This window comes from Grammomys surdaster, unplaced genomic scaffold (assembly GCF_004785775.1).
Source record: "Grammomys surdaster isolate TR1022 unplaced genomic scaffold, NIH_TR_1.0 425, whole genome shotgun sequence".
Lineage (NCBI taxonomy): Eukaryota > Metazoa > Chordata > Mammalia > Rodentia > Muridae > Grammomys > Grammomys surdaster.
This window is the reverse complement of record NW_021604844.1, coordinates 10,911-23,659: the sequence shown is the minus strand read 5'-3', so window position 1 is coordinate 23,659 and position 12,749 is coordinate 10,911. Positions and strand designations below refer to the sequence as shown.

The 12,749-nt window shown below is 36.0% G+C and overlaps 1 pseudogene; it reads right to left on the bottom strand.

Moving 5' to 3' along the window:
- Positions 1-3,544: 3,544 nt before the first annotated feature.
- LOC114632822 lies at positions 3,545-4,498 on the bottom strand (annotated as a pseudogene).
- Positions 4,499-12,749: the final 8,251 nt, after the last annotated feature.

Sequence of the window (12,749 nt, the reverse complement as noted above, 5' to 3'; positions counted from 1 at the left end):
ACATGGACAATTTTTTGGAAAGATACCAGGCACCAAAGTTAAATCAGGAACAGATAAACAATCTAAACAGTCTCATAACCCCTAAAGATATAGCAGCAGTCATTCAAAGTCTCTACACCAAAACAAGCCCAGGACCAGATGGTTTTAGTGTAGAATTCTATCAGACCTTCAAGGAAGACCTAATACCAATTCTCTTCAAACTATTCCACAAAATAGAAACAGAAGGAACGCTATCCAATTCGTTCTATGAGGCCATAATTACTCTTATATCTAAACAACACAAAGACACAACAAAGAAAGAGAACTTCAGATCAATCTCCCTTATGAATATCGATGCAAAAATACACATTAAAATTTTTGCAAACTGAATCCAAGAACACATCAAACCAATCATCTATCATGATCAAGTAGGCTTTATATCAGGAATGCAGGGATGGTTCAATATTCAGAAATCCATCAATGTAATCCACTATATAAACACACTGAAAGGAAAATAACCACATGATCATCTCACTAGATGCTGAGAAAGCATTTAACAAAATTCAACATCCCTTTATTGTAAAAGTTCTGGAAAGACCTGGAATTCAAGGCCCATACCTAAACAGAGTAAAAACAGTATACAGAAAGCCAGTAGCCAACATCAAACTAAATGGAGAGAAACTTGAAGCAATCCCACTAAAATCAGAGACAAGATAAGGCTGCTCACTCTCTCCCTTCCTATTCAATATAGTACTGGAAGTCCTAGCCAGAGCAATTAGACAACATAGGGAAGACAAATGGATACAAATAGGAAAGGAAGAAGTCAAAATATCACTGTTTGCAGATGATATGATAGCATACTTTAGTGACCCCAAAACTTCCACCAGAGAAATCTTAAACCTGATAAACAACTTCAGCAAAGTGGCTGGATATAAAATTAATTCAAACAAATCAGTAGCCTTTCTCTACTCAAATGATAAACAGGCTGAAAAGGAAATTAACAAAATGACACCCTTCACAATAGTCACAAATAATATAAAATACCTTGGTGTGAATCTAACCAAGCAATTGAAAGATTTGTATGACAAGAACTTCAAGTTTCTGAAGAAAGAAATTGAAGAAGATCTCAGAAGATGGAAAGATCTCTCATGCTCATGGATTGATAGGATTAATACAGTAAAAATGGCCATCTTGCTGAAAGCAATCTACAGTTTCAATGCAATCCACATCAAAATTGCAACTCAATTCTTCATAGGGATAGAAAGAGTAATTTGAAAATTCTCTTAGAATAACTTAAAAACGCAGGATAGTGAAAACTATTCTCAGCAATAAAAGAACTTCTGGGAAAATCACCATCCCATCCTTGACCTCAAGCTCTACTACAGAGCAATAGTTAATAATAATAATAATAATAATAATAATAATAATAATAATAAAACACTGCATGGTATTGGTACAGAAACAGGCAGAAAGATCAATGGAACAGAACTGAAGAGACAGAAATGAACCCTCACACCTCTGGTCACTTGATCTTTGACAAAGGAGCTAAAACCGTCCAGTGGAAAAAGGACAGCCTTTTTAACAAATGATGGTGTTTCAACTGGATGTCAGCATGTAGAAGAATCTAAATTGATCCATTGTTTTCTTTTTTTCTTGGATATTATATTTACATTTCAAATGTTATCCTCTTTCCCCATTACCCCTAACCCAGAAACCCCCTATAACATCCCCCCTCCCCAGCCTCTATGAGGATGTCCCCCCACCCACGCACCAATCCCACCTCCCCACTCTAGAATCTCCTTGTTCAAAGCTGAAGTCCAAGTGGATAAAAGACCTTCCCACAAAACCAGGTACACTGAAACCAGTAGAAGAGAAAGTGGGGGAGCTCCTTGAATACTTTGTTGCTTAATGTTGCATCCAAGGTAGTATTCTCTCATTTCTCTCTTCAAGACCTCTTTCTGCACTTTGTAGGTGAGTTTACATTATAAATACTAAGATAATTATATTATTTATAATTGAACATTTAATTGAACATTAGGTAGTTCAAATAAAAAGAAAATAATGATAGATATTATAAATTATTATTAATGATTGAACTTAGAATCTTAAATATTATAGCTAAGTTTTTCTCCACAGCTATTTCTCCTGCTTTGTTCTTTTTAGATGATTTAAATGTTAGTGTGTATGTATATGCATTTGTTTAAGTAACGTCTGTCTCAGATATTATCATATTTTGTAGGGAAAGCAGAATTTCTTTCATTGCTTATTTTTACCATGTTTATTCACAAACCTTTCATTTGGGAAAATAGGAATCATTAAGACACAAAGTGTTGAATTTACTGATAAATGCACAGAATTTGTATCCTTCCTTACTAGGACACACATGCTGTTCATTTTATGTTTCACAATAGTTTCACAAAAACATTTAAAAATAAGGCTGGAGTTTTCAAAACAAAGTGGGTTCTTCCTACAGACAGCACACCTTGTATTGAATTTTATACACTCTGAAAGTATACTTTTCTTTCCATCTATATTTAGATAATTCTTTTTTACCTGTGGCTACCCTTACAGTTGAATAATTACTACCACATTTGAAACATATTACTACATACTAATGTATTAATTTTCCCTTTCTTTTTGTGTTTTTTTAGGATTTTTTGTACATTTTTAACATTTAGCATTTGAATACAATTTATAAGCTTTAAAATATTTAATTATTGCCTTGGTATTTTTAACATACAGGTAAAAATCACTAAGTCTACAGTCATATACCACCACACTGTAACACAAGAGGTACTATAAGATGGGGGTCCTCTCTCTCATCTGTTACAGCATTGATGATATTCATCCTTCATATCCATATCTAATCACTTATATCTTATGAGTAGGACTGCACAGAATAGTGTGTTACACTCTAAATGAAGCAGTAAAATCAAACCTTTACTCTGGATTAGCCTATTTTTATTTTATTTCTAACAAACCTGGATCCATGCTTTTGAAATGTACATTTTCTTATATTGGAAAACTGTTTATATCATTTATCCAGAAAATGCTCAGCTTCAGATCTTCCTGTTTCATGTTATTTCAAGTTGACTATGATTATTTTTTTATTTCTTATCCCTCTGTTTTGTGATAGCAATTTAAATCTTACTGGTAAAATAAAGAACATCATTAGTTTTAGAAATTTTTCAAATTGAAATTTTAGGGTTAAGGATAGGAGCAATGATTTCAGTGCTGTGTATATTTGGGCAGGAAAGTTCTCATTAGAGACCTGAATATTACACTAGAGAATACAGAGATACAGAGATAGTGTGGAAAGGAGATAGTTCTAAATCAATTTAAGCTAAAATTGTGAAACTTGTTGACTTTTTAAAAGAAATTATACAATTCTATAAATATTTTTATATAAAATAAAGTTGAGACTACAATAGCATATTAAATTATAAAATATGTCCTTTAGAAATATTAGTTTAAAAAACTAAAATTTGAAAACAGAATTATTGTTAATGTAATATACTCTGGCTGCACAAAACATAATCTGCTAAAATAAGTTTTTTTGTAATTTTTACTTCTCAGGAAATTTCATGTATGTAAAGAAAAGATCTATCACTCGATCACGAATCTGCTTGGTCTTGACACCATACACCACTGGATTAACTGCAGAAGGTAGTAAAAGGTAAATGCTTGCAAAAATGATGTGAACACTTGGAGGTACCTTCTTACCAATTCGGTGAGATAGGAAGCTAAACAATGCAGGTGTATAGGAGACAAGGATAGTGGAGACATGCGCAGCACAGGTGCCCAGGGCTTTAGAGCGGGCATTCTTGGAAGACAGCCTAAACACTGACTGGAGAATTTTTACGTAAGATGTCGCTATGAGTCCTAGGTCCACTGTTATCACTGAAAGGGCTACTGAGATTCCATATGCTCTGTTAATGAAAGTGTTGGCACTTGCCAACTTCACCACAGCCATGTGCTCACAGTAGGCATGAGGGATGACATATTTTGTATAGTAAGGCAGCCGCTTAATGAGAAGAGGACATGGCAAAACCATGAGCATACCTCTCATCAGGCCAACTAGTCCTAGTTTAGTTACCAAAGATGTTGTCAGGATTGATGCATAATGAAGAGGGATACAAATGGCCACAAAGCGATCGAATGCCATGGCTACTAGGATGGCAGACTCCATGATGCACAGTGTATGGATAAAATACATTTGAGTTAGACAGGCATCGAAGTCAATCCAATGTGCATCAAACCAGAAGATGCCAAGCATCTAAAGAGCTGCAGAAGAAGCAAGACACATGTCATTCATTGCCAACATGCAAAGGAAGAAATACATAGGCTGATGGAGACTTGGCTCCAGCTTGATAGTAGCAAGAATTATGCTGTTCCCCAGCAGTGTCAGGACAAACAGGAGACAAACAGGGATGCCAATCCAACCGTGGAAATTTTCCAATCCAGGTATACCAACCAGGAAAAAAGATGCAATGTGTTGATGAGTAACATTGCCTACCATGTTAAAATCCAACTTGCAGTATATTTGGTAGAAAATACCAATGGTAATATTCTATAAGCAGAAAATAGCATTGAAAACATTTCCATGGTCCAGGTTCACTTGAAAACACTTTACAAGAAGGACTGACTCAACCAAACTTCTGAAAATACTAAAATAAATAGATTTATGCTTTAAGGTTTGGCATTTCATTCTGAAAAGGAAATATATTGTTTCATTATTTTTTCTGAGCTTCAAAGCTTACTTCAATTCTCGTCATTTTCCTTGTATAGTTCTAAATCTATATTAAAATAGTGTATATCATTGTTGTTGCTGGTTACTTTCTTCTCAAGAAATGAAATCAAATTCAGGAATGACAGGAAAATACTCTCATATACCCATTATTTAATGAATGTAAGAGTAGTCTATCATTTTAAAATAATAATTTTATCCTGAATGTAATTAAACATTTACTTTTTCTTTTTGTCCCAATCTGTTTTATACCATTTTAATTACATGCAAGTATTAGGGTCAGTTCTAGAGTGAGGAACTAACAACACAGTAGATGCAAATAATCAAGGAACAAGCAAGAATATAAACACAAATAGTCAAAGAACAAGCAAGGCAATAAACAAAGTCCCGTGAACACTCCTATGATCACTGTTTCTAAGGGCTTATCAGAATGACCAAAACATCTGAGCCTACTTGCCTGTCCTAGCCCAAATTCATTTTCATGCCCGAAGCCTACTTCTTTGTTCTAGTCTAAGATTTAGTTTCTTGCCTGAAATTATTTCTTTATACTAGCCTAATATCAGATTCCTGCCTGAAACCCACTTCCTTGTCCTTGGCCAATGTCAGATTCTTGTCAAGAAGCCCCCAATGCTCTTCACATTTCACCCTTTTTTTATTTCATAGACAAGACTGAACTTATCTTAGGTTGTTCTGGCAAGAGTGCCTTTCTTACCTGTCATGGAATATGAATTATCAAAAGCAATGCACTTATGTCTTAGGTTGGTAAGGCTCTGGGCAGAATCTTACCCGTCCTTGGCTTATCAGCCTGTTAAATTATTAATTCTGTCTGAGGATCCATTTTTAATTTCAAGCCATGTACTTTGGCTGCCAATATGTTGATGTTGTTAAAGAAAAGCTTTAACATGATGGGCAGGAATAAAAGTATTCCCAGGGAAAAAGGGCTAGCATGATCAAGCTATATATGCCATTCTTGAAGCTTGACCAAAATGGAAATACTGACCTCAGGCCATGGATAATTTTATCAGCAGTATCTGCAGCTTCAACGATCAGCACAGCAGCATTCTTAAATTCATATTCTCACTATGCAAAGTTAAAACATCCAGAGAGGTATTAGAATAATGCCAAACATTCTGCAAGTGTCTTTAAACTTTTTCCTAATTATAATGATTATCATTGTAAATTTTAGAAGTAACACAAATCCATTGGTATTTGGCATGGCACTCAACATGGCTCCTTACTCTTAAACTCTGAACCTCCTTCCAGTAATTTGAGCATCAATCTATTGTTCCAAACATCTACATAAATTTTCTTGTATACTCAACACATTAGTAACATTTTTTTTTTTTGCTAAAGGATTAACAGAAATAGCTGCCTTGGGATCTGATAAAAAGAATATAAATTATAGACATAAATTCTTTATGATTCTTAAAAATAAACTAGAGCACATTTCATACTGCCAACAAGAAAATCATACGTATTTCCATCTCAAAATTCTGTGACTCCTCGGTGTATAACATAGAAAAAAATCCCTTGAGCAGAGGTTGATGGAAAGGGGCTTCTAACACAAATGAGGGAAGCAAAGGCAAGTAGGTCATTTTAGAATTTCTTTTCCTGAAGATGGCAACAGAGACACAAATCAGTGGAATAAACACTGTGTATCTACCATCAGTTAGAGACCACCTTACTTGTATAAGGTTTCTGTCACTTGAAACTGTCCAATTTGAAAAATTTCATAAATGGTTTTAAAAAACCAATATCCTCTTATTATTTCTATTTGTCAAGATTAAGTCTTTAAAGAGAAGGGCTTGTTAACAGGTGAATACAAGCACACAAAATGAAGAAATAGAAAGAAGACACAGTAAAACAGTGATGCATGTAACCCATGATGTGGAAATACACTCTTGGCAAGCCACAGGTCTATAGGCTGAGCCCTTCTCCTCATGCAGCATTCTTCCCTTCCTGGTGATGAGAAGGCTGAAATACTCACCAGTTCAGGGTTTTCGTATTAGCAGCAAGCCTAGAATATTAGGATTTCTCCTCTCACTGTGTCTTTCAGTGTTTACAATTATCCTGAATCATTCTTGTTGGAGTCTAGTTTTAATCTAGCACCAAAATTTTGGACCATCATTTGTACCCTTCATGTTTTATACAGTTTTATACAGATCTTCCTCACCAAATTCTTTCTTGCTATAAAGTTTAAGTATGATTTTGAAGAGAAAAAATTATTTTTTATCTATCACCAAAAACTGCTATTCTTGGGTGATACAAATATATTTTTAAAGCATTCTTAATTAAAAAAAAAACATTTCTCTTACTGAGAGAAAATTATAGCTTAAATTTTAACCAGCAGCTGTAATTTAGAGTTGAAATTACTGTGCACAATTGAAGATTATAGCCTTAAGGATAATAAATTAAGACAAAATATGAATATTAAACCTTCAGTGACAGAGGGTTTAATGTAATTACCAAACATTTGCTATTTGTTAAGACTTCTTTTAGAAGAGGCATTAAGCAAACTTCTGTTCTTGATCTGATTCTGAAAAAATTAACCTTATAAAAGACTGATTGGAGCTAATAGGACACCATGTTAAGCTGAAAGTTGTAACTGTAAGATCACTTAGAATCTGGCAAGGGGACTTTTTCAAAGTGTGTAAATAAAATTCTTCCTGGTTTTTAAAATCTTAACATTTCCTTTTCAGTAAATTTGCTTCTATGAAATCTGCATTGGAAAAAAGGGAAATTTACTACCTCTACCAAAAGCTTCTTGGCAGAGTCGAGGAGGCACAGATTTGCAGACAACCTTGAAAGTGGGATCTGTGTATGTCTCTAGCCCATGGATAACCTCTTTCATCCAGACTCACTTTGTGTGTATCACCTTGCAGTATAGTCTTCAACACACAAGCAGTTGTAAGGACTACTCTGACCTCTAAGATCTGGTGACAGAATTTTCATCTTTCTAAACTTAGAAAGTACTGGGTTGTTTGATAGAGCCTGAGCAGTGACATGGTTTGTTTCTGAATCCATGGGCACAGTCCATTGCCTAGTACTCTCACCTTGAAAGCAAATGACTCACATAAAGGACTGTGGAACTTTGATGCAGCTTTACTTTAATAGACTGCCCATTTTATCGTAATGTGTTATGATAACACACATGAAGAATCTCTAAACTGGACTTATTTTAATGCCAACAGATCATCAATCATAGTTAATTTTGTGATTCTACAAGCATTTTCAACTTTGTATCTGGTGTCATTCTCTCTCATTAATAATTAACTGCAAAAGGAATTTATAAAATTTTCAATAAAGGTGCAATAAATTCTTACTGTGAGAGGTTCTATCATCTTCAGCCTCAGAAGCATTTGAAAAAAATTTTCCACCTTGTGTCTCAACCACCTGTCTTTCCACAGATACAATTTACTCAAAGATATTTCAATGTCTACTCACTTCACTTTCCTCTGTAAACTGGATTGGGTCCACATAATTTCTACACTGACTTACACAAAATTGTCAAAATCCATCCTCGAGCAGTAAAACATTCCATAATATTTGTATCATCACTACCAAATCAGATTAATCAATTTCCCAATTCTTAACTTTAGAAATGTGATACCACTGGAATCTATATGGATCTTTTTTCCCTCTTTGACCTTTGGCTTTGAATCTCCAATATTGTCTTATATTCTATGAGACCAGGTTGTTTCATGCAGGTCAGAGCACATTTTCATGTTGGTGGTGATAGCTGCTAATGTGTTTGCCTGATACTCAGGAGAACCATCAGATTCAGAGCCCTTGGGAGATGTAACATTAAGGTGAAAAGAGAATTGGGACAGCCTGAAGAACACAGCAATGCAAGGCCCCTCAGCACTGCCATGTTAACCCTGCATTCTTCACAGATATGATATAATTTGAGTTGTCTTTTTCTCAGCACAAGCTTTGGTGTCTGTTAAGACAATCATAATTGAAATGGAAACAAATGTGATCTCTGGGGAAATCTGTGAAAAGACTAAGTCAAGTCATCTCTGGAATTCATTTTATTATATATTTTATGCTGTTTGAGAATTTCATATATAAGGTGTTCTAATCAAATTTAGGCCCCTAGGTTTTCTCACTCAGTTCTTCCCCTAACCTGACCACTTTACCTACCAACATTTATTTATAAATCCATGGAGTCCATTTGGTGTTGTCTATATGTGCATTGATGTAAGACAATCTTCTAGAACATTGTCTCTCTTAGATCACATCACTGAAGAAAACTGATCTCACTTAGACGGAAGTGTATTGCTTGAGCCTCTACCTCACCCATGCTGGAATGCTCAATAATTTGGTTTTGTGCAGTTCTTACACAAGCAGTCCCAACCACTGTGGGTTCTCATATGCTGTGGTCATGTTGTTCCCAGCAAATACAGTTTTACTGTTCATGCCCTGCCCACTACCTTACAATCTTTCCTCCCAATCCCCTTCAATGATATCTGAGACTGTGTGAAAGAGTATAATACAGATGTTGCATTTAATGCTAAGTCCAAGGTCTCTTTAATTCTCTATTTCTTGATCATTCATGGAACTCTATAGTAATTGCCATGCTCTGTGAAAAGAAGCTTCTCTGATGAGTGTTGAGAGATATACAAATTTATAGTTGTAATGATAAGAAATTAGGCCTGACACTATTACTGAGGCTATGGAGTGCTCACAAAAAGTGACCTATCATGACTGTTCTCCAAAAGACCCAACAAGCAGCTAAAAGAGTCAGATGCAGATATTTGCACTCAACCAATGGACACAAGCTAATGACCCCTGTGGTAGAATTGAGGAAAAGCTGGAAGAAGCTGAGGAGTAGGGTAACCCTGTAGGAGGACCAGCAGTCTCAATTAACCTGGACCTATGAGATCTCTCAAACACTAGACCACCAACCAGGTAGCATATACCAACTGATATGAGGCCCCCAACCCATATACAGCAGAGGATTGCCGGGTCTGGGTTCAGTCAGTGAAGATAAACCTAATCCTCAAGAGACTGTAGACCCCAGGAAGTTTAGAAGTCTGCTTGGGTGAGTAGTGGGTGGTAGGGGCATCCTTGTGGAGACAGGAGGGCGGGGAGGAGGTATGGGTTATGGAAGAGTCAGAGGGTAGACTGGGAGGGGAATAAAATCTAGAGGGTAAAGTAAATAAATAAATAAAGAAAGAAAGAAATAAAAGAAATTAGGTGATAGTTACTCTCTCTTACGACTTACACACCTAAGAGCTTTTGGCCCAGTTAATGGTGTCAGATTGTGTTTTCTTCTAAAATTCAAATAGAAAATAGTCAACTACTAACTTAATGTTTATGCTACTGTTATACAGTGGACATATCGTGCCAGGCCAGACTTATCATAGTCTGAAGCATTCATAGCTTCATAAAACTTTTGAATATCTTGTCCCCATAATATTTTGTATAGAACTTTGTGAAAGTTACCCAATAGAGAAAATGCCCCCAGATAAATACCAATTAGATTTCTCTGTGTCCTATGTCTCATGTACTTAGTGTCTATATCAAAAGATCTTACTATCAAGGTTTTGGGGATAGCCAAGAGCAATGGCAACCGAGGGTAATAATAAAGAAGGTCTATAAGACCAATTTACAAAAAATTCAAAAATATATTTTCTGTACTTGCAACTGGGCTTTTATTTGAAAAAAAAATGGTATCTGGGAGAAGTATTGCTCCACTATTATCAGGGACCATAAAGCTCTATTCCAAACACGCAATTTCAGACTTTCAGATCTTACATTTGCAGCTCTAATGCATTTATGTTGCATTTTGTGTATGATGTGTATGATACAGGTCCTGTTTAATTGTTTTACTATGAAGAGCTACCTGAAGACAATCAGTGTTTGATTTAGAAAACTATGCCTATTCACTTACAGGAGTTCATCCTTGGAGAGTTCTTGAGATGCTGTATTGACAACAGACGACTTTCTTGAAATAATCATTCTGTTTCTGAAATTCGGTGGACTCAAGGAGATGTTCTGAGTCTCTTCCTACTCTTAAATATCTTCCTTAGAGGGAATATCATGCATACATCTACTTTAAACAAACAAAAAAACCTTTCCTTTTACTCTTAACCTTCTTTTTAAATCTCTGCCTCCAATTTCTGCCTTCCTTGCGCTCTTCTCTCTTATTTCTGCTATTCTGATCTCCATACATTTTGCATCAGTAGAAATACATAGCTATCCATCCTACCTATCCCAATAGACACTCTCAAGTGGGAATGATAATCACTATTTCATATTTTAATTTTCCATGAATCATGTTTCTGTTCTCCAAAGCTATATGTGGACTTTTTAAAACTACATACAGAATAATGAGCTTCATAATAATTGTTTTTATTCTCAGAATTTGTCACAATCATCTGACAGGCTTGTAGTTGATGTTGTTGTTGTTGCTTGGCATTTGTCCTTGTTTGTTTGCTTGTTTTGTTTTCAATGTATCTCAACGTAAGGTTCCCATCCCTCCATTCCTCCCACTCTCCACCAGCTCCCCCAGAGCCTCTCTTCCTCTGCCTTCAGAAACGAACAGGCTTCTCAGGAATGTCTTCTCAACATTCCATAACAAGATGAAATAAGACTGGGCACAAAACCTCATATCAACCTAGTAGAAAGAAAAGTGTCCCAAGAATAGGGAAACAAGTCAGATACACTCCATTCCCACTATAGGGATCCCACAAAAACACCATGCTAACAACCAAAACACATATCCAGAGGATCTAACACAGACTATGTAGGCTCTGTAAATGCTGTTTAAGTCTCTGTGAGTTCCTATGACCCCATTCATTTGAATCTGTGGGCCTTATTCACCCAGTGTACTTGAACCCTCTGCCTCCTACAATCTTTCTTCACCCTCTTCTGTGGGATTCTATGAGCTCAAAGGGGAGGGTCCCAGTGGGAATCTCCAATTTGGGCTGTCTATCTCTGCCAAACATTTGGATGCGGTTCTCTGCATCTGCTCCTATTATCTGCTGGTGGCAGCCGCTCTGGAGATTATTAGGCCCAGGCACCAATCTATGAATACCTGCAGATAAAAGTGGGAGCCAACTTTCCCCTTTCTGTCTTAATTTGGTGATAGATTCATTGTTAGGAAGCACTGTTCCTTCAGGTAGTCTACCATGTCTGGGTTGGTCCTCTGAGCTGGGGACCAAATGGAAAAATAGAATTAAATTTTTGCCTCATCTTAGCATTTGAAGAAAGAAAATATTCAGAGGAATTTTAGAGAGTCATAAAGATACATTTGTATGCCCCATGACATCTTGATGACATGCTCCTACCTTTTTCTATTAACCTCTAATAATATATCTCTACCTGTGCTCCAGTCTGGTGTGCCAATCCCTTTCGTCCATAATAAGCATGAAGTTCAAGTTCCATTGCTGCCACTTGTTGACCTTGTTATCAGTCTTTTGCACAAAGCTGCCATTTATATGACTGCAGAATATTTTGAGTCAAACATTGTTACTTCAGGTCATACATAGAATCAAGCAACGATGAATTCATCTTTCAGGAGTTCCTTACTTAAGCTCCAATTCCGCTTCTTCTAGCTTCTAACTCTACAGACTTAAGGATCTGGAATTATAAAATAAAAATTGCCAAGCTCTTCCCCCACATGCTGGTTTAAGAACTATCTTTACCAAAAGAAAATTATTTGATTCTAAATATCACATATAATTAGGAAAGAGAGAGTAGAGAAGGTGGCTTTTTAGTCTAGCACTTTAGAGAATGTCCAGGAACAATTACTTCAAGCCAAGTTGAAGAGGACACAGGATCCACAGGAAAGATCCTTTTGCTAAGTTTCATTATACTGTGCCTTTTGGCCATATCTACTACTGAGGAACATTTCAAAGTCCATGATGGACCCAGAGCCTGTTGTGTCATTCATAACAAGGTTCCATAAAGAATATCTGAATCCATGTCTCTGTTTTTTCCTCTTATATGTTTTTTTCTAATTTCTCCATTCTCTCTCTCTCTCTCTCTCTCTCTCTCTCTCTCTCTCTCTCTCTCT